This window comes from Platalea leucorodia (assembly GCF_965183815.1).
Source record: "Platalea leucorodia genome assembly, chromosome: 1".
Lineage (NCBI taxonomy): Eukaryota > Metazoa > Chordata > Aves > Pelecaniformes > Threskiornithidae > Platalea > Platalea leucorodia.
Window position 1 is genome coordinate 91775073 of NC_138823.1, and position 20610 is coordinate 91795682.

The 20610-nt window shown below is 44.1% G+C and overlaps 1 protein-coding gene across 1 annotated transcript in view; it reads right to left on the minus strand.

Annotated features, from left to right (window-relative positions):
- Positions 1 to 20610, minus strand: part of BCL2 (BCL2 apoptosis regulator) — a 90952-nt gene that overhangs the window by 41015 nt on the left and 29327 nt on the right. The gene's annotated exons all lie outside the window — the stretch shown is intronic.

Below are 20610 nucleotides of genomic sequence, written 5' to 3' on the forward strand. Positions count from 1 at the left end.
GAAGCAAGTGCTCTGATCCCAAACACGTACGGGAGGAAATAAATCAGTATCCAAAACAAGCAAGCATCTCGATTCAGAAACACACTTCAAAAATGCCCACGCTTCGCGGAGACCTGTGGGACTAGTGAACTCCACAAGCTCCTGCTCGCCTGGGCTACGTGCTATGGCCCAGCCTCAGCCGGCGCGGCCACCAGCGCTGCCGGGTTGGCAGGGCCACCTCAGGCTCACTTGATTTTTCCAGCGGAGAAGCACGAACAGCCTTTGCAGCATGCTGGTATCCGAAGTTGGGTCCACGTGAGCTGTGCGGTTACAAAAAGTATTTGGCAAAGCAGCTTCTGTCCTGGGGGGAGAGGAGGGGAAGGCTCGTGGAATGGGACAGCAAAACAACCCATGGAAATGTTTTCCTACGCCTAATGCGACAAACTGCCAGTAACATCACTTTTGCGGGCTTTTTTTTCACTATTTCAGATAGGCAAGAAGACATAGGAATTAACAGCGCTGCACCTGCACAGCGCAACCCAAATCTGAGCTCCAGAGACGCAGACCGTCCTCAGGAGAAAGAGACTCGTGGGGCCCATCCTGCACTCCTCCAGGCTCACGCCTGTCTGTCCCCTTCCCGAGGAAACAGGGGGAGGAGGAAAAGGGCAGCCGGGTCTTGCCCCAGCACAGCCTTCAGTCATCGCCGAGGCATCCGCTTGAAGGTGGGAGTCAGAAGGCAGAGAGACTCACCTGAGGCCCTGTTAGCATACTATAGCATTTTAAGAGAAACACGGAGCTTTCTAGGTGACTTGAAAGCCTTCTATTCAGTCTAGGTTTAATCCTACTGTCATGTAGGAAAGGTAGCTGAAGGGAAAGAGCACCTTTCAATGAAGCATTTATTGGCAGGGCTTCTCAGGAGTCAAGGGGCTTGTTACCATGAACAAGTCCCACCCTCAATCCAAGCTTGCAAGGACTTTATTCTCCATCCAGCTGACAGAGGGAAGTCTAACAAGCCCTGTCTGGCAGAATAGGCTCCAGGTGACCACAGTCAGATAGTTTCTGGCCTTCACTGTTGGGTGAGTGTCAGAATTCAGCAATAAATCCAGCAGAATTGAAAGCTGTCTCAATACTTCAACAGTAAAAACCAAGATGCTCTTCATAGGATAAGGTGGTCACTGGTTGTACCAAAGCCTCAAGAGCGTTTGCTGACATTTACCCTGAAAATATGTGCAATTTTGGGCAGTATTTGCTGTAAAATGACAACTGCTTGCATCATATTGGTACAGAGTAATGCAGGACATCCAAATGTCAGTGGAGCAGGGCCTGTGAAAAGCAGTGAGTAATAGAAAAATCAGTTTCCCAGCTCCCCGAGTCCTCAACAGAGCTGACAGAGCCATGATCACAGAGGACAGAAATTAAAATGCAGTTATAGGCCGGCCTATGTGTAAAAGTGTAAAAGTGGGATGTGCCAGGTCAGCCTGGCAGCGCCTGCCCATGGCCCACGGGCAGAGCTAGCTCAAGGCACAGCCCTGAGGAGCTGAGCCATAATCTAAATAGGCTCTGGGCACCATTGAATTGAGTAGTTGCTAATTACTACCATCACCGGCTTGAGTTGGGCAAAGATTTCACACATCCCCCTCTGACCCCGTAAGGCTGACAGCTCTGGGAGGAAAGTGGAAAGACTCCAGCGATGCCTAGGACAAAAAACAAAACCATTGGGTGACTCACTTTTCCGTATCAAATATGATTATTTTGTATCTGTAAAGATACGTAATCCCACAGAGACTCCTACATCAAATTCACTCACTTTACAAAGCAAATAGTAATTTTCTTCCTCTTAAGCTAGCTGACTTGGTGGGGCACTTGTTATCAAGGAGAGTCAAAACACGGGGGCTCGGCTGAAGGTACAATTGGTTGTTTGACCAAAGTTGACCAAGCCAAAACACTATGTACTGCAATTTCCAGGCTGCTGAGGAAAGAGGCAAGCATGGGTTAAAAGTACTCAAATGACCCAGTGTGGAAATACAAATATAATTCTGGTACCAATGAATTCTGTATTAACAACGTATTCACTGGCGGGAGGAGAGGAACATTTCTGTCACATCTTGAAGGCAAGTGGGAAAGCAGCATTATGCTGGAAATACAAATACTGCTTCAATAACCCTTACTATATCTAAAGGGGTTTCTGTTTGGGGATAATTAACTTATTTTCCCTCCAGGCACTGCCTTATGTAAGTGCTTTGAATAACAAGGAAAACAATGACTGAAATAGTCATCATGCTCTCTAAGCTCACGTGCCCCATAACCTCCTAATGGGAGACACTTTGGACAAGTTTTATTCCCTGATCTGCACATGCAGCTCCCACTGAAGTCAGTGAGAGCCCCGTTTATGCTCCTCCAAGAAGAATTTCACCTATAATGCTTAACTACAACGAGCACGAAACAAATCTGTCTTACTAGATATTGGGTGACTGGAAAAACGCCCTAAGTAGTTTTAGACGGAAACCTGGAGGACACTCCAGATCCCCGGGTTTACCGTGGCTCAGCTCTAATTTATGAAGCAGGAGTCTGGTGAGAAGAACAAAAGCACATGGACACAGCTATTGCACATCTCATGATCAGTTCTTAAATGGAAAAATGGATGAGATACCTGATATATATGATATATTACACAATTGTTATTGTAAGAAGGAAAATACTCATCTTTTTTTTGTGTGTGAGTTTACTGAGCAAGGAAATCCTTGTTTCATTTATACGAAACAAATTAGAAGGGGAAAAAAAACACCAAACAGATCAGCAATTAAGAAGTGGGGAGAGGATGAACAAAATCTCCCACTCATGGACCCAAAATTGTGTGTTGGATAGAGCACAGCACAGGAGCAGTCTCAGATGAGGGACCAACCAGTTCGTGCTTGCCACTCAGATTATCCGGCACCTAAAATGAAAAGTTTAATTGCTGTATAAATTAAGGGGGGTTTCTAGTTTATGTCTCTAGACTAGCTGGTGATATACTCTTGGTATTTCTATAACCTCAGAAACTTGCAGATATAAATATAAAAGAGTGGCTTAGATCTGCAGAAACTTTAAAATGTAAGTGCATGGGGAAGTGAGGAATCCCTTTTTAAAAGGAAAGGGATTAGGCAGAAGAAACGTGAAGAACTGTGAAAGGGAAAATATCAATGGAAGCGTAGCGAAAGCCTTCCTGATGAGATCAGTTTAGCTATAGAAGGAGTAAAAACACTATCACTGGATGCATATAAAATTTTACTAGGCTGTCATAGATGTCTTGCATCCTCGCTCGCAACCTTTTCTGGTTAGAGCTTCCTTTGTAACAGATGGGTAGGCATGAGGGAGCAAAGAACTGGTTCCCCAACACTTCTACTACCAAAAAAGTTAAGGCATAAGACAGCAGAAAAACTTTTCACTCTTGAAAGAGGCGAGCTGAACAAAATCCTCACCACCGCAAAACCGTACCAGTTTGCACAGAGCAGAGGAGGTAATTTTACCTCTTTGTTCAGGTACTAACAGATGGGAAGGCTGGGAGGAGAAAAGCTAGCCAGCTGTCTCTGGAAATTTTAGTGGCATCAACAAATGTTTGGTTTGATTCCCCCCAGTATCCCCAGCTCCAAACAATCCTTCCTTTACTGTGCCGCTGGAGGTTCGAAGAAAATCGCACCTTCTTGCAACTGTGGCAATCGAAAGGACCTTATTCGGATTCCTCCCCCCAGCTCCACTTTGCACTGAGAATACATGGCTTCAAGAGCATTCACGAAGGGATTTTTTTCCTCCTCTGGCTTAAACAGTGAATGGCAGAGCTCCGAGTCTGAATAAACAGTGTGGGTGGTGACTGCTCTGTGAGGCCCATGTAAAGGATGCAATCATTTTCTGACTCTGTTCAGCATTAAATCATGTGAAACTAGCTTGATTACCACACATAACATTGACTCTGTTACAGACTATAACGTACCGTGTATCCTTCCCTAACTTTGCAGGGGAAAAAAATAACAATTAATTCTCCTAGCTTCAAGTGTTTAATTGTGTATAAAGTTCATTGACCTCACTAGTTGCTGTCAGATGATCTTGCTAAGGCCTGTGAAAAACATCCCAGGAATGCAGTGATGTGGGCAGAAACAAAGTGAGTTCATGCCACAAAATGCTTTAAATGGAACAAAATCAGCAACCATCCGGAGAGCTTGCACTGAAAACTTCGGAATAATCGCTGGTTTAACCTCACCTAAGCACGGCTAGTCCTTGAAAAGGGGCTATTACAAATCACAGCTTTTAAAAAAATAAATCCTTTAGGGATCCTGCATGTGACTACATGAAGTAACTTTGTTTACTGGGAAATCTCTGCAGCTGACTGGGAGTCAATGTTTTGGAATAACTGGAGAAACTGGGACATGTAGAAGATAAGCTGGGAAGAGGGGAACCTGGTTTTGTGCCCTGTCCAGTTCCCATTAAGGGCGACCATAGATAAGTCGCTTTGCCACCGCGCAACTCAATTTCTTCCTCAATAAAAATGGAAATAGGACTGCTTATCTACACGCAGACACACAAGGCTTTTTTCTAGGCAGGGAAGCCACTGTTAACGGGAGGAATTATCACATATTTGACACATACATGAGTACTCGTGCTGCATTGTTTTTAACATCTCTCTGAAATGCAGCTTCTGAGCTGTGTTTTAGGAAATCTTTCCCTGAATGACCCCAAAGAAGTGTGTTGCGTTGCCTATTTATTTCATACACCGCTACTGAATGAATAAAATCAGCGCGAATTCTGCTGGTAGAGCACACTAAAATATAAACTGCTCCTCTTACGTACTTTTCACAATTGACCTATGCAATTTCAGAGGGATGTCACAGCCCAATTTTCTAGGGAAGCAGCACATGAACCACTGATTAGATGGCAGCTTTCCTTAAGCCTTAAATCTTAGCACAAGTTGAAAGCACATCTGCCAAATCTCTGTCAGACAGAGACCAAGACTGCCTATGGGCATGGATGGCATTTTGACCATCCCCGCTCTGGCTTCAGGGCGATGCAGTCAGATGAGTCTCGTATCTCACCAGGGCTGGAAGCACTGCCCTAGAGCTCACCCCACTTCTGGTGTCTTGTGGGTGCCTCTGGCAGAGCCTGGCCATGCCCATGAAGTGTGACCAGGCGAGCATCACTGCAGGGCACTTCTTCATAGGCGTTTATTTCCCATCCTCTCCTGTATCGCTCTTGCCGCTCTTTCCCTCCTCCTCTCCAAAGGCTGATGGACATGAGGAGGGAACGTACAGCTTGTAGACAGTAACAAGGTGATTGAAAAGCTGGTCCAAAGTGATGACCTAGGAAATGGGCTTTCATCACATCCAGTATGCTGCCCCACAGCAGCTCTCAGTTTGCTGGGGGGCACCATTGTCCAAATTCTTTCCAATATACTTCTGATATTTTGCATTTCTTATGGCAGCTACAGCAGATAAGCTCCTGAACAAATAATTCTGGTGAGACCATTTTCCATTTGGTTATTTGGTTTATTTTGGTGACCATAACAGGCTTGGATTATAACTTCTACCATCTGGGATTTAATCTTCTTCACAGACAGATAAAACCAGATAATAGCCATATTAAATTGTGGATTATGATTTCTCTTGGTATTAAGTTCTAAAGTCTTACCCCAGAAGGGTATGGGATTAAGACAACCTATACTATTAAGTGCACTGGAAAAGATGTAGTTCATAATTTCTCATGTCTGTTTTAGCTACTCATTATCAATGATAATAGCGACCTTAATCTTTGAAGAAAATACTCCAATCAAACGCTGTGACCAAAACAAAGAGTATGTGGGAGAAGGGGGTTTAATTCATTTTTGCTTTCCATTGCCCAGTTGCAAGTGTTTGGGGGGGAGGGGAGGGGGATGGAGGAGGAGGGAAAAACAGAAAGTGTGATGCAAACTCATGTTTATGGGAAAAATATTCGGAGGACAAGATATCTATGAAATCAATGGGTTCCAGGCCTCAGCCAGCATTTCATGCTTTTCACAGATGGTGACATATTGGAATGTTTTCCCAAACAGCAAGAAGCCAAAATGGGGTTTCTGCAGCAGCAAATAGGTAAGAAAACTCTAACCCAGTTCCTCAAAAAGCTACAAAATATCAAGCAATTTTAAGGTACTTTTGAAAGAAAACCATAATACACAATGACATACTATCCTTCTGGATCGTCTTTTTGCTAATAATAGAGCAAAATACCTAAGCAGTAATAATAAAAGATAGGCTTCTGAGCAACACCCACACGTTTAAAGGTACCATGAAGACTTGGGTTTAGTTCAATCATTTCCAAAGTTCAAGATGAACAATCTGTAACAAAGGACTTAATGTAAGTGCAACCCTATTTTATTACTCAGAAAACTATGCTCCACCAGAATAAACTGGGAGAGAATTCATGAGGTTTGCAGCTTGTCAAAAATGGAGAAGACATTCAACTTGCCTTAGGGGAAATACACACACATATATATTCTACACTACTCAATACCTGGGCATTAAGATTTCCTCTTACCTGAAAATGCCTCTTTTGTTACGACCTGGAAAATACAACACTAGTAATCCAAGAACAGCTGGTGAAAACCAAATAAACCTAGGAAACCGTCTGCATATCGATTCAGAAATTCTTGCCACATCACTCCCTTTCTTCAATTTTATTTCAGGAAACCTAACGCAACCTGGAAGCAGGAGTTTTATCTGAAAAAATCGTGTACTTCAGTCACATTTGATACTAAATAGCACCTTGAATCCTATCCTCCCATCTCCTGCCTGCTGTTTAAATACAAAATGATTTTAGCAGCCCACTAGCTAAAATTTCCTCGGACTAGCAACCCTTGCTTTGTACCATTTCAATGCTGCGTTTCTGGACTGCATGAAGAAGGGGGTTGTTATGTCTAATAGTTCCTGACACAACGGACGGCAAAAGCATGTTGAAATTTGAATTAGGATGACAAGTATTATCTATATATACATGAATAAAGACTTATTTATATAAGGTTAGTGTTCTCAGATAGTATAGAGCTACAACATTGTTTGGATACTGTTGCAACAGTATAATCCCGGCGTTCCCGTGGGATATGGCATGTGTTTCTATCCCTGGTGATTTATGAGCTATTGGACCTTAAAACTCTTGCTGCTTCTTTCCTCTAGCAACGTTTCACTGGCATGGGTCCAGCTCTGAATATAGCCAGTCCACAGCCTTTGACTATTAAAAATATTTGGTGCCTGTTCATTTTGAGGTGAGGGTCCGCACAACCCACTCCACAAGGCCAACTGCTGGACTTGTGAGGTCTGATACAACCCCACCAGGTTCAGCAGCGCTGTCCTGATTTACACCCCTTCGGTATCTTATCCACGATCCCACATCAATACGTTAAAGAAACACCAAAAATTTAAAAGCAAGCAAACAAACAAACAAATCGACCCTGCATTCCCATTAAGATAAAAATGTGAAATGAACATAAAATGAAGGGAGATACTGCTGTCACTTCAAGGAGTGAGGATTAAAGGACTCCAGCCTCATCAGATAAGACTCTGGATTTTCTTGTCTAGCACTCTTGTTTTAATCCATTTTCCAGTTCTATATGAAACGAATTATAGCTAGATCTGCATAGCGTTTAAGGACATAAATCTATCCTACAGTGTATTTGAATTTAAAATATACACAGCCTAATATCTTTCACGCCTGAAAAAAATGGAAGGGAAATCTCAAGGGGAACAGAGCAATTACCTATTTCAGTCAACGTGTGAAGATTAGTCAAATAAATGGGCTAACAGGCCCACCAGCTGGAAAAATTAAAACTGAAAGCTTGCTTCTGAATATATGCATTATATCACCCTTAGCCAGAATGGCTTTAATTATTCTTAAATATAGCAGTGAAATGAGAAATAGGAAAATCTTACAGCCCTTTTCTCCCACAATGGAGAAAGAGATGAAAACTGCCATCATTATAATATTTATTGCCTTTAGATAGATGGCTAGTCTTCCAGGTCACAGTAATCCTTCTTGACTTTTTATATCATCTATTTAGCCTGAGGATCTAAAGATTTTTTTAAGTAAGTGCTTGTGAATTCTGCCACTCATCCCTCATCTGCTGGGTATGGAAATAGCGTTGGGCCCATTTTGCAGGCAGGGATAAACACCGCCGCGTCAGTGACAAAGCACGACCATCGGCTGAGCCCTCTCTGTCAATTCCCTGCTCAGACTATCAATTAGGCCACTCAGAGAAGTCAAGAAATGTAGGGTGGGATGCATTTTACCTAGTTTAAGTTGTCTTAAAACTGCAAGTCTAGACTAAGCTAATCATGTAGGTTTTTTTCCCTGGATGAATCATCTTGCTTCGCCCTACCTATTTTAGGACAAGATGAATCACCTTCTGAAAGCGTCTGTCTGCTGGATGCCTAATTTTTAGATATCTCAAACCCATCCTATGCAGAAAAGCACAATCATCTCTAACTACTAAATAGTTAATAAACTCTATAGTGAATCTATCTAAGGCTAGTAACATAAGTAAGTGTTTTATCTAGTATTCTTTGACGGTAATTACAAAAATACTGAACTCTTAATTTTCATAATCTCAACAATTTCTCCCGACAGAAAACAAACAGAAGAGCCACTACATTTCAACAGAAAATGCCTGAAGAAACTATTACTTCATCAGGTGCACTACACAATTGAAATAAAGTCTCTCAGTCAAGATGGTGAGGAAGAGAAGACAACACACGATCAAACTTTGCAGCAAACATGCCTTTTTCTGTAGTTCTAGCTTTTTACATATGTCTCAGGAGGGGCTGAATTTACATTCGTGTTTTCTCTCCAGTCATCTGCTAGATGGGCTCCTTCTTGAATATGTGCTGTCGTGAGACCCAATTTTGCTTGAAACAACAGAGAGCTCCTGGGTCAACCCCACTTTGATGCTACACAGCTGGACACAAGTCTCTGCTGCTTGTATAAACCTGTGCCTGTTGCTCACTCTACTTTTGGCGTCCAGTCCCAAAGAAGATGGTGGAGCTCAGTACAGATCCAGCTGTAGGAATTAATTGCTTTAGGATGACAGAGATGACAGAAAGTTTCCCCTCTTGGGAAAACTCCCCAGTGAATTCTCACATGAGAGCCAAACCCCTTCCAAGCCATCAGCTTAAAAATAACACGTTGGGTTTCGGAAAAAATGTAATTCTGGGGGGTTTGTGTAGCCTCTTTTTTTGACCCTTTAAGGTTGCACTGGTGTTGAGTTTTCAGAGGACTTCTCTGCAACCGAGAAACTTCTCTGCAACCAGCTCCAGAAGCAGAGGCCTTAAGAACATCAGGCAGGGTGAGAATCAGCCCTGTAAGACTTGGCAATGCTGCCAACGTACATGGCAGCCCGAAAGGCCTCTGAAACCCAAGAGGCCCCTGTGAGCAGAACTACAGACAGACAGAAAGCATCTCCGCTCCCACAGTGAAAAGTGCCTTAGAGATACCAAAAGGCACTTACAACAGCAAGTCAACAGATAGACTGCCTCAAATTCAAACTGATGACTCTCTATTTCATGACTGATTTCACTCCTATGGGTAATCCCCAGGGTAAAAATTTCTCCCTGTTCCATGCCAAACTGCTACCGACAGGTTTTAGGGAGCTTCTGCATAGCTTGGGGCTTTTTCTTCAAGTGTTTTAAAGCCTACATGATGAAAAACACGGTGACTAAAACTGAAAGCCTGGGCATTCTGCACCATATGTTACTGCTTTACCATAGAAAACTTCAGGGGTTTAGGGTTAGTGACTGGCAAATTATGGCCTCCTGCCCATAAAGTTACAGGTATTAGCACACTCCCAGTACTGCACCATTAGTTCTCTGATTTCATAGGCAGAAGGCACAGAGGTGTTTTTTTTTTTTTAAATCTGTTTCTCTAAAAAGTAACTTTTAAAACTTCTCAGCAGAAATGGACTTAGTGGATGTGCAGAGATCACAGAAGGACTTCTTCCCTAGCCCCAAAGTGCAGTTTCCCTGCTTTAAGCAGTCAGCTCTTACGTTGTTCAGTTGCAAAGCAAAGCTTCTGAATGTGAGCTGATGTGATGCTAATATTCTCGAGCCTACCAGCGTACCAGCAGAAACAGATCAAAGCTCTGGGAACTGCTCCCGTTGAGTTATATCGACAACTTAAATGATAACAGCATCAAATTATTGCATTGCTGATAATATTAATGGAACAACTGCCTCCCTAGGTGCAAGGGCAGAGCCAGTGATTATGGGTGAGCCTGAATATAGCTGTACTGCTTTCCACCAACCTATAACCTTGTATCTTCTCTATACAAATAGCTGACAAAAATACAGAGGCTCTTGAATCTTCCTCTACTTAAGCACTGAAATCTAGGAAAGAGATTAGATTACATTTTACCTTCCGATGAACTAATTCCTTCTCAGCATGTCAATTCCAAGGCCAGGTTTGTGAACTATGCCACAACAGTTAGAAAAACTGTTGTGTAAGTAAGCATAACTTACTGATGAAGGAATTTATCTATCTAAAAAAACAGCAAGGAGAGGCTTATAAACTCCAAAATATAGTAACGCAAGTTCTACTAAGATATGTATGTAAGTAAAAAGTAAATAAAGGGTGGTAAAACTGAAGGCACTTTCCCTATTCTGGGTGACAAGATTATTTGGGATTAACTTCTGTATTGCATGGATGACTCTGAGTACACTGTGGGTAAGAAGGAAATAATACACATTTTTGTGGCTACAAACACTAAACCAAAAAAACTAAACTGTCGGGCTTTATATTGCTAAAAGACAGAGTTGTGGAAACACTGCTAAAGTTTTGTTGGTACAGACCATGGTACTAATCTTGTCTCTTTCTCAGCTTCTTTATCTCATGCTTTATCTTCCCTTTACTTTCTACTTTTCCCCCTTTTTGCTTTTCTCCCCCCCTCAGTGTTCAGTTTCTTTCTGTCTCAGGTAGAGCAAGGTCGGTTAGCAAGGAAATCCTGATGCAATCGTGATGCTTTCCTGTCACCCTTCATTACTCACGAAGGCTATAAAACCATAATGAATGATATCATTATTACTAAATAATTTCTGCACAGATTAGATTTCAATAGCCTAATCTTCCCCTTTTGTTTCATTTTTAAAAAAAACACTTCCTTTTTTCGGTAGAGCACACAGAGGGCACAAGAACATCTACAGCTGATCTCTGGACATCCTCTTTTTTTTTTTTTTGCCCTGCTCAGGCTGCAGCGGTGGCACCCTGTGGGGCCATCTCAGCAGCGCAGGGTGGTCGTGGGGTACACCAGTGGGGCAGCCCATCGGCACCGTCCCCGCCGGTGGGACACTGGGCGTTGAGGTGGGCGGCTGCTTCCTGAACGTCCTTGAGACGATGGACTGCATCCCTCTGCCTCCCTGCACCCACGGGGGGAGTGGGAACCACAGCTTTGCTGCCAGCGACGTGCTGCTGCACTTGACAGGAGGGCAGCGATGTTCCCACCCTGGGATGCAGCCAGAGATGGGGTTACCGCATTTCCTTGTGGTATTCGGCAAATAACCCAGACCTAAATAACCCAGACCTTAGGGGGAGCTGTGGGTGGAGAGGATTTTGAAACTCAATCCTAGGCTTGAAAAAGCAGGTCCTAACGTCTCCTCTCTGTCTGCCCCCTGCGTAAAACTGTAGCCACACTAAGGTCGGCGAGATAAAAGAAGAGAGACGTACACACTGCGTCTACTGCTTCCCCCTTGGCACTCTCCTACCGCTTCCATACTCATTTCCATCTGTGCAAAGTGCATGTAAAACAACTTAACTCCTTGCCAGCCAGACATTGAACCATGGGATTTGAATCGTTCTCGGTTCCTGGGCCTCCTTAGGTACATAAAAGCCACGTCCGTGCTCCAGGAGGCAGCTGAATCGCAGCCTTTGTGTGCTGGGCGCGGGGGAAACGGAGCCCGGCTGTGGGCATGTGCCAGCCCCCGCCGGGTAAGAGCTGGCATTGTCTGCCTAACAAAGCATCGACATTTCTACCAAGCACACTGAGTAAATTTTCAATGGCATAATCGGGCTGCACATCATAGTAAAATAAATGAGTCCAAATTTCCTAAAAGCAGGAAAGTCTACAATCAAAACACACAACGGAAAGACCTGGGTTTCCTAGCCTGGGCAAAGAGCAGAGAAGGCCAAAATTCCTTGAACGCTGAGTTTTAGAGGATCCTCAGCTGCAGCACCCAGCGCCTAAAGAAAGGCACCACAGTGGGTGCGAAGGATGCTCAGTGCTGTGGGACACCGCCCAGGGGTGCTCGAGGGGGGCGTGCCGGGCAGGCCGACGGTTTTGAACGTAGCAGCTCTATGCAAAATAGTCTTCGCTGTGTCTTGTTTCCAGCGGGCATACGCATCTCCCTGTCACAGAGGAGTGAGTGGGACCGAGCATACGTGACACGGCAAAACAGAAGCGGAGGAGCCTTACGACGCAGCAGTAATTCCAGTATACATCTTCAAAGAAAAGAAGAAAATAACTTGCAGTCTGCTACGTGAAAAGGTCTTTCAGCAAAGTTTTTCCAGCTACAGTGAGATACATATAGCTACATATTTACAGTTAAGACACCAGGGAGATAATCTATGTACATATACTTCCAAAGTATGTTTGGACAAGAACTGGAATTTTCCTCTGCAAGCAGCATAACAACTAAATATTTAAATGGTTAGAAGGCCAAACAATTGCAAACAAGTCAGTAACAACCCTGTTTCTCTCAGTTCCTGGTATCGCCCACTAAGAACAGCTGTAAAACAGGGCCCAAGTAAGCCCAAAATTATCCCTTAAAACTGAACATAATAATTAATAAACAGCTGTATGGAGTGGAAACATGTACACCTCCCTCGAGAAAATCTACAAAAAGACAAGGCCAGTGCTTTAGAAAGCTCACCATTTTTTCATGTACCAATCACCACACACTTCCCTGATAAATTGTTATGCAAACTGATGCTTGATGGAGTTTGGACTAATTAAATAGTCTTATGTCAGAGACAGACTCCTAGAAGAGCCTTATATGGGTACCCAGCATCTCAGCAAATGCACCGAGTTCTGCCTGCTCAATTGATGCTGCGCCCTGCAGACAATTTATGATCGCTGGCGCCTTAACAAGTCCACGCTTCGCGAGTAGCGACCGACCGGGCTGATTAGAAACAGCCAGCGACGTTTCGTGGCGAAAGGCTGCTGCCCTCCCCGGTGCGGGAGGGAGACGGGCGCGGGGGGCATGGGGAAGGACAACATGGGAAGGAAGGAGCGAAGCACTACAGATGTCCCGCCGGGACAACGCCGCAGTGTTCCCACTACATCCCGGCAAAGAGGAACACAAGCGCGAGCGCAAACGGGGTTTGTGTGCATTCAATGAAATTGTTTTTGTATACAAAGAGGATTTCAGCTGCTGTGAGGCAGATGGAAGGCGCTTTTGGCCGCGCTGAAATGTCTGGTACTGCCTGCGTTCGGAAGCATGTGTGGGGCAAGAACAAAATATACTACTGTGCAATGTAAGTTGTCTGGTAAAAAATTAATTCAGCACAGAGCTATCCGAATGACAGGAAAACAAGGAGGAGTGGCTTACCCTGTCACTCTACTCTTCCCTTTCTCCTAGAAGAAAGAGAGCTGCTCACACTGTTGGTCATGAACCTGGGCAGCTCAAAGGAAGGTGAGGGGACAGCAAGTGTCAGAGGGCAGCAACAACCATGAGAAACTTCTTTTCCAGAGCAGAGGAGAGTGAAGAGGGAGCAGCTAGAAACAGGGAGCCTTTACCTTTGGCAGGGCACCGCTCACCTTCTTTAGCTGCCGGCAGCAGCTCTGCTCTCCAGGCTGCAGGGAGGCGTGGGCACCTCCAGCCAGCAGCTACAGCTCACCCTCCCTCTGCTCTCCTCTCCCCCAGGAGCCGAGCTGCTTCTGCATGGCATTCAGGGTGGCACGGAAACAGGTGAGCCGAAAGGCAGTCCCACTTTCAGAAAGTTTGAGATACTCTTTACTAGACCAGCTAGTTCATCCTACTAGGGTGATTGCATCGCTTAAATATCTGGTTTGCTAAACTCTTTAATTGGGCAAGTGTTTTTCTATTGGAATTTGCAGGTCTCCGTAGATCATTTACCTTCCAGTACCCCAGGCCTGTTAAAAATCTTTCTCCCAGCCCTGTTTTGTATGGTGCTAATGTCAATCCACATCAAAGTCCACAGGAATTCTACACATGTGAATCCAAGTTTAAGCAAGAAAAAAAAAAAAGGGCTCAGATTTTTATTACGTGAATTTTATTGGAACATTCCCTTCGTGTCCCTACATACAGAGGAGCGTCTGGATTCAGTTACAGCTGCATTTACTCCCACACATCTGCTCCCTTATTGTTATAGTTACCTTTTCTTGAGGGATTTAAGAAACTACCCGAAAAAAAAAAAGCCCTTCACCTTTAGGTCCGTGATGACAAAGATCAAAAAGCCTTCGGCATTCCTGCACCGTGACATGAATTATGCTTTGAAGCTGTTTAAAAATTGCTTTTCTAATTCGAATGCTGCCGTTTGACTGCTGGGTTTTTAACACCGGCGTGCACCAGGGCCGGTGCCCTTCCTCTCCATGTAGGTGTACAGCTTTTGTTTATAACGCACAACCCGTCTGTGAGTGGCGTTTCACTGGAAGGGATGTAAGGCAAGGTACAGCGATTCTCCCTAGCAACAAACGTAGAAACAGAAAAATAAACTTTGGATGCGCTGGCTTTGATTGATTACACAAACTGCTGGGCTGGCTGCGTGATGGAAAGCAGTAGGACAGCCCCAAATGGGGCTGAGCCCACAGATGGAGGATGTCAGCGGGATTAAAGGTACCCCGAACACTGAAACATTCTGTCAAAAAATCTTATTTTAATAGAGTACTACAGCATGAGGCGAGATACTTCCCTGCTTCCCAATAACGCCTATGTGCAGAGCCTCCATGAGGCTGTCAAGACCAGATTGTGGTCTCACTGCAAAGACAAATCCCACTCCGGCTGAAGGCAGGAGCAAAGTTCTGCTTTATTTCAGTGCTAACGAGGGTGGGCACTAAATGCGTACGTTGATGAACCTCAATGTGGGAAGGCAGACGAGGATGCCAGGGCCGTCAGGGATGAAGCACTGCAGCAGCACGCCCAAACATACACCCTAGCGGGGGGGTGCGGCTTGGGCAAAGTGGGGAGAAAGGAGGAACCACTGAGCTCCTGCAGCAACTACAACCACCATGGCTATTACTGACGTGAACAAAAAAAACTGGTCCATTTTTGATTGGTCTCATTAGCTGGTTAAGGCCAGCTAGTGCGTATTTGGGGTTGGAGCTTGAACTGATTCAAAGACAGAGAGCAGCTGCATTTTCTATGCAGGAAAACACGAGCTAGGTCCCAGAAGCAGGCATCTTCCACGGAGGCAGTTTACAATGATTTGGTTTTAAGTACGGATGGATGCGATTTAGAAGAACCAAACTGGCGTATCAAGAAACACGTGCATGGCAGGGATAAAGGTTAAGACAAGGGGAGGCATAGCTTATCTGAACTATCTCCTAATAACCCCGCTAGTGAGCTACCATTACTGAGACCTGAAATGACGCGGGCAGACGGGCGCAGGCTGCAAGGCTGCCTTTGCCCTGGCCAACGTGCTGACTGCCCTGGGAAGATGCTAGTTAGTCTCGACAGCGATGTGCGTGTTATCCTCCTAACCATACAGTAGCAGTCCTATCTGAGACCTGTAAGTAAGGAGAAACGGCGTATTCCTCAGCTTGTAAATTAATTTAATTCCTGGAGTGCACTTACAGAGTAATGCCTGAGGCTTACGAAGGCAAAATGGAGCTAGAGACAGCACATTAGTCTCTGGAGAGACATACCAGCTGTTTCATGTCCTGATGGGGGGTAGGGTGGAAAACAGTTGTATACGGTCTGCACCATCCACTTGAAATAAGAATATTTTCCTCCTACTTTCCCATACTATTTAACAATCATATACCTGAATAAATAGCAGAAATTAGCAACTTCAGAGATGCGTTAAGGCCAAATTCTGCAGTATATCTCTTAAGTTCAATGCTGAAATAGAAACGGCAGCCTTCTCCTCCTACAGAGCATTACCAAGAAATAATGATTCTCTCTGATGAAGAAACAGATCAAAAGGAAAATTAAACTGCAGATTTAATTTCAATAGTAATGCACCCAAGTCAGCTCATAAATAAGCCAATCTCACCATCTAAATTAGGCATCAATAGAGAATTAATGTCGGCCTTAGGAAAATTTTAAGCCTTAAGAAAAGGAAAGGATAGATAAGTGTTCCCCTTTCAAATATAAACCTATAATCAACCCTCTCAAAACCAAAAATGGTTAGGGGCTGATGGCAAAAAAATTTAATTTAATAAATATGTAAAGGGTTTTCATCTCACTGAAGGGGCAGGTTTGGCCCCAAAGCTGAGATCCAAATGCTCCTAAACTTTGTGGAGGTCTAAATTTATATCCAGACATTGTGACTAGCCCATATATTTTTAATAAGCTATATTGAGAGCCTGCATTCAGATACCTTACCATACTGAGACACCTCAGATGCAATACTCTTCTCCAGACCCCAAGCCTCGGTTTCCATAAGAAATCTCCTTCCAAAAGCTTAGAGTAAGTGCTAGGGGTTTCTGTTTTGGCGTCCTCATTTCTGCCTCCCAATGAGCGGTGGTTTGCACAGTACTGAGTCAGAATATCATGTCTCCAGCTCAGCTTGAGTCAGTCAGGTAAGGCACAATGCAGCTGATCGCTTAGAGCACATAATTACAGCATCCCTGAGCTGCTCAGAGGATGCTGGCACTGACAAAGTGGGAAAGGCTAAAAGCATCATATTAAAATGTCATAAAACATTCATTTTGCGTGATTAGAAAAACCAGTAATTAGCATTTTTCTTTTAGTGCTTGACTTTTTATTCCAGCTGCTCTAATCCAGCTTCCTTCTATGGCAATTATTGCCAGGAAAGCTGAATTTGGCATTCTTTTCATGTCCACTTTAAAACCTGCTCTGTAATCTGTCAGCTAGGCAGGTCTCATATGCAGTATCTGAAGATAAGTGAGGGGTTTTTTTCCCCATAGTCAAATTATGTTCATAGTAAGCTTCAATTGCTAAACACTGAATTGTAGGAATATGTCCATACTCTATTAAACAAATCATATAAATATATGTCATCTCTGTTAGTCTAGATTTATCTTGCCAAGGCTGAAGCTTTGTGTAAAAGGACTGACCCCAGGAGTGCATATGCCAAGATGAATTAAGGAAAAGCAAAAAAAAAAAAAAAAAGTAGAGCCGTATCTAAACTTCCTAAGAATAATAGGATGTTGATTAAATTGTTAGAAAGTTAAATAAACAAGCGATTTTTTTTTTAACTGTCCTCTGCATGCCTCAGACTTCCACTCGCCCTAGCTGTCTCTGAAGGTAAGGAGGAGAAATGGCCCATTGCTAGAGGGCACACAGATTTCAGGAGGCAGTGCTCTGCCAAAGCTTTCTGAGTGACATTGGGTAAGTCACTGAAGCCTGGGGCATTTTGACATCTCATTTCCATCAAACTAATTGAGTTGTTGTAGGAGTAAATAGAGAACAGAGCTTTGCAGCAGAAGGGCAAGCTAACGCCTGCTTCAATGGGTAAGGCAAGCAGCCGGGCTGCTCTAGCAAAGAGCGGTGCAAGGGCGGTAGGCTGGCCTCTTGGAAACCAAACACCAGCACCATCCTGTCAGGAGCAAGGTTAGAAAACCTGGGTCGGGAAGCACTGAGAAACAAGCCATTGCAGGGCTCTGGCCGTGCACCGTTGCTGCTAGCAGTATCAAGAGAAAAAGACAAAAGCTAGCAGGTATCCCCAAATCTGGTGGCTGCTTCTAACCATGAGAGGGTCATACGCTACTTGGTGCAGACTCAAGTAACATTGCCATGTCCGTGCCACAGGTGGGGAACCACTCACCTGAGGGGTGGAGAGGGTATGCTTTGGAGGCTAAAGCGGTCATCCATCCCTCCCCTGCCTCTGAAGGTTTTTCACCTGGGTACCACTTTTGTCTGGCTTTAGGAGAGCTATCCCGGCTCAGGTTCTGCAAACAGTTTGCCACCTTTCACTTCTCTCAGGAGACAACTGCAAACCCTAAAAGCTGTTAATCTACGGGAGAAAGATTTCCTTGGCACTTAAGCTAAATTTTTGCTTTTTCAGTGGCATTCTGCCCCCACTGAGCTCTTGCCGTCAGTCCTCATCACACCAGTTCTGCTTACCAAGAGTCAGTCACTCTGGCAACCCATGAGCTGAACTGCCCCCACGCTGCTGGAAAGCCTCGCAGCCACGTTAGCCTGGCACCCCACTCCAGCCACTGTCTCCAGCTTTCCAGCAAGTGCATTACCTTGGGGACAGCCTCACGCTCACCCACGTATATAGATTTTTGGACTGGAACGGGCTTAAGCTTCAAGTTGCCCCTGGTGGGTAAGCGGGGTGAGCACAGGATTGTCTGCATCCCCCCACTGTGACCCACAGCCACGTAGAAACACCACAGGCATCTTTCCTCATACATGTCTTTTTAGTGCTCCCCCACTAACCTGCTTTTGTTCTTTCCTGAACCCCCGCAGAGCTATCCATCCTTTCTGACAAAAAGTGTCAATTTTTCCAATTATAGCAAAGCCATACAGAAATGCAATAGCATTTCTTTGCTCATTAATGATTTCCGAGAGGTAACCCCATTATTCCTCTGTTGTATGATTTATGAGTTGGTTTGTCATTTCATATTAAATATCATAGGTAGACATTAACTAGTTAAACAGAGATACTCTTATTTCCGTAAAACGATGCTTTAGATATTTCAAGTTCCAATCACCTTTCTGGTGCCACATAAATTCCTAATTAAAAAAGTAACTAATAAATGCTCTTCTTCAATATGTTAATAAGAAACCTCAGGATGTCTGCACATTGCCATATATTTAGAGAATAATATTAGAGAAACTTAGAAAGGTGCTTGTATTAGTTTTACTTACTTACAAAAGGATATCACCAGCATTTGAGGAAGAAAAGCATGAAAATTAATACCAAGAAACATAAACACAAACAAGGAAGATATTAAATTAAGCCACATTTGAAAAGTTCCTACTCCAATGAGTACATGATGTGCAGCCAAAAACCTATTTTTATACTACAGAAAGCATTTAAGTGAGCACATCTGCAATAAGCTTCTGTGGGAACATATACCGGGGATCTTGTTCACACAACGTGCACAGGTGGATTCACGTTTAGACAGCGAACTCCGGAGCATCGCGAGCCACCCATGCCTTCTGTCCACCTTCCCTGTTACACACAGCTTTGGAAAACTGCTTCAGCCTGACTTGCCAGTGTTTTCAAGATCTCTATACACATAGCTGTGGATATTCCTATTGCCTCTCTGGTTTTGCTGAAAGTGGCCGTGATTTCCAGCACATCGGTTGCCCCCTGCTACTCCCTTGCAGCACGCAGGCAAAAGTATCTCTCTTTGCCAAACTGAATCTCGAGCCTGGCAAAAGTCTCAGAGGAAAGCGCCTGCCTTGCTCTCCTTCGCCACCCCCTCTCCTTTTGGGAGCCCCCAGCCCTCCCATACGCAACCCGGCACGTCGGATTGATACAAAATGCCCTCGTGTTGCAAACGGCTTCCCAGCAGCTGAAATTATTCCAGCAGAGCCAATCGCAATGCAAGGCCTGGGGGAAACAGCAATTCCTGACAGATACCATCTCCTGCCTTCAGCTACGACATCAGCAGTGCTCTGCATTTATTTTAGTGAGTGATAAGACGAAGTGGCAAGGTAATGTTGGACCTCACAGGAGAAACTTGAAGAGCAAAACCTTCATGGTTGTGTAAAACCAGTTCAGTTTAGTCACTCTTCTCTTTAGCTCACAGAAATGGCGAGCTCTGTAAATGTTTTCAATAGGCTGCAATTCCTTTTTGTGCAATTATAAATATTTTAACATATGACATCAGTACAATATGTTTTCATTGTGTTTAGATCTCTTTAATTAGGATGGGGCCCGAGTTCTCCTTGCTGCCTTTGGTACTTGGACTTGGCAACCAAATTTGTTTTGTCTCAACTTACTGTTCTTTCTTCCAGTGCAGAAGGAGCAATGCGCACTTCTTTTTTATTTATTGTTCTTGATAATTGGCTTCGTTTTCAGTCAGAACTGATCTGATCATCATGGAAAAAGAAATAAAACACATAAAAAAACCATTAAGGGATATTTATCTCCAAGTTAGAAGGGTAGTGAAAATAACCAGAAGGATGAGATAAGTGGTATTTCTAATCTAAAGGATAAAATCCCCACTTAAACATCTACAGACGATGATACAGCTTTCAAACGCAAGTATTTATGTCCTTTTATTTCTGGACTTTGCACTTAATACGGTGGTTAATTTATAGCAAGCAAAGGCATAATTTACAGGATTGCAATAAGCCAGGAGCCCAATCCCGATATGAAAGAAGTCAATGACACACCACCCGTTCCCCCTCCATCACACGGGCCATAGCTGCACGCTGGGTCACACCTGGACAATGTCACCAGCCACAGCCTTGGGTACCGACTGGAGCAGGGCCACCCAGGTACCCACCACCCCCCTCCCCTCAGGTGAGGACCAGAAGAGGGTCCCATCCC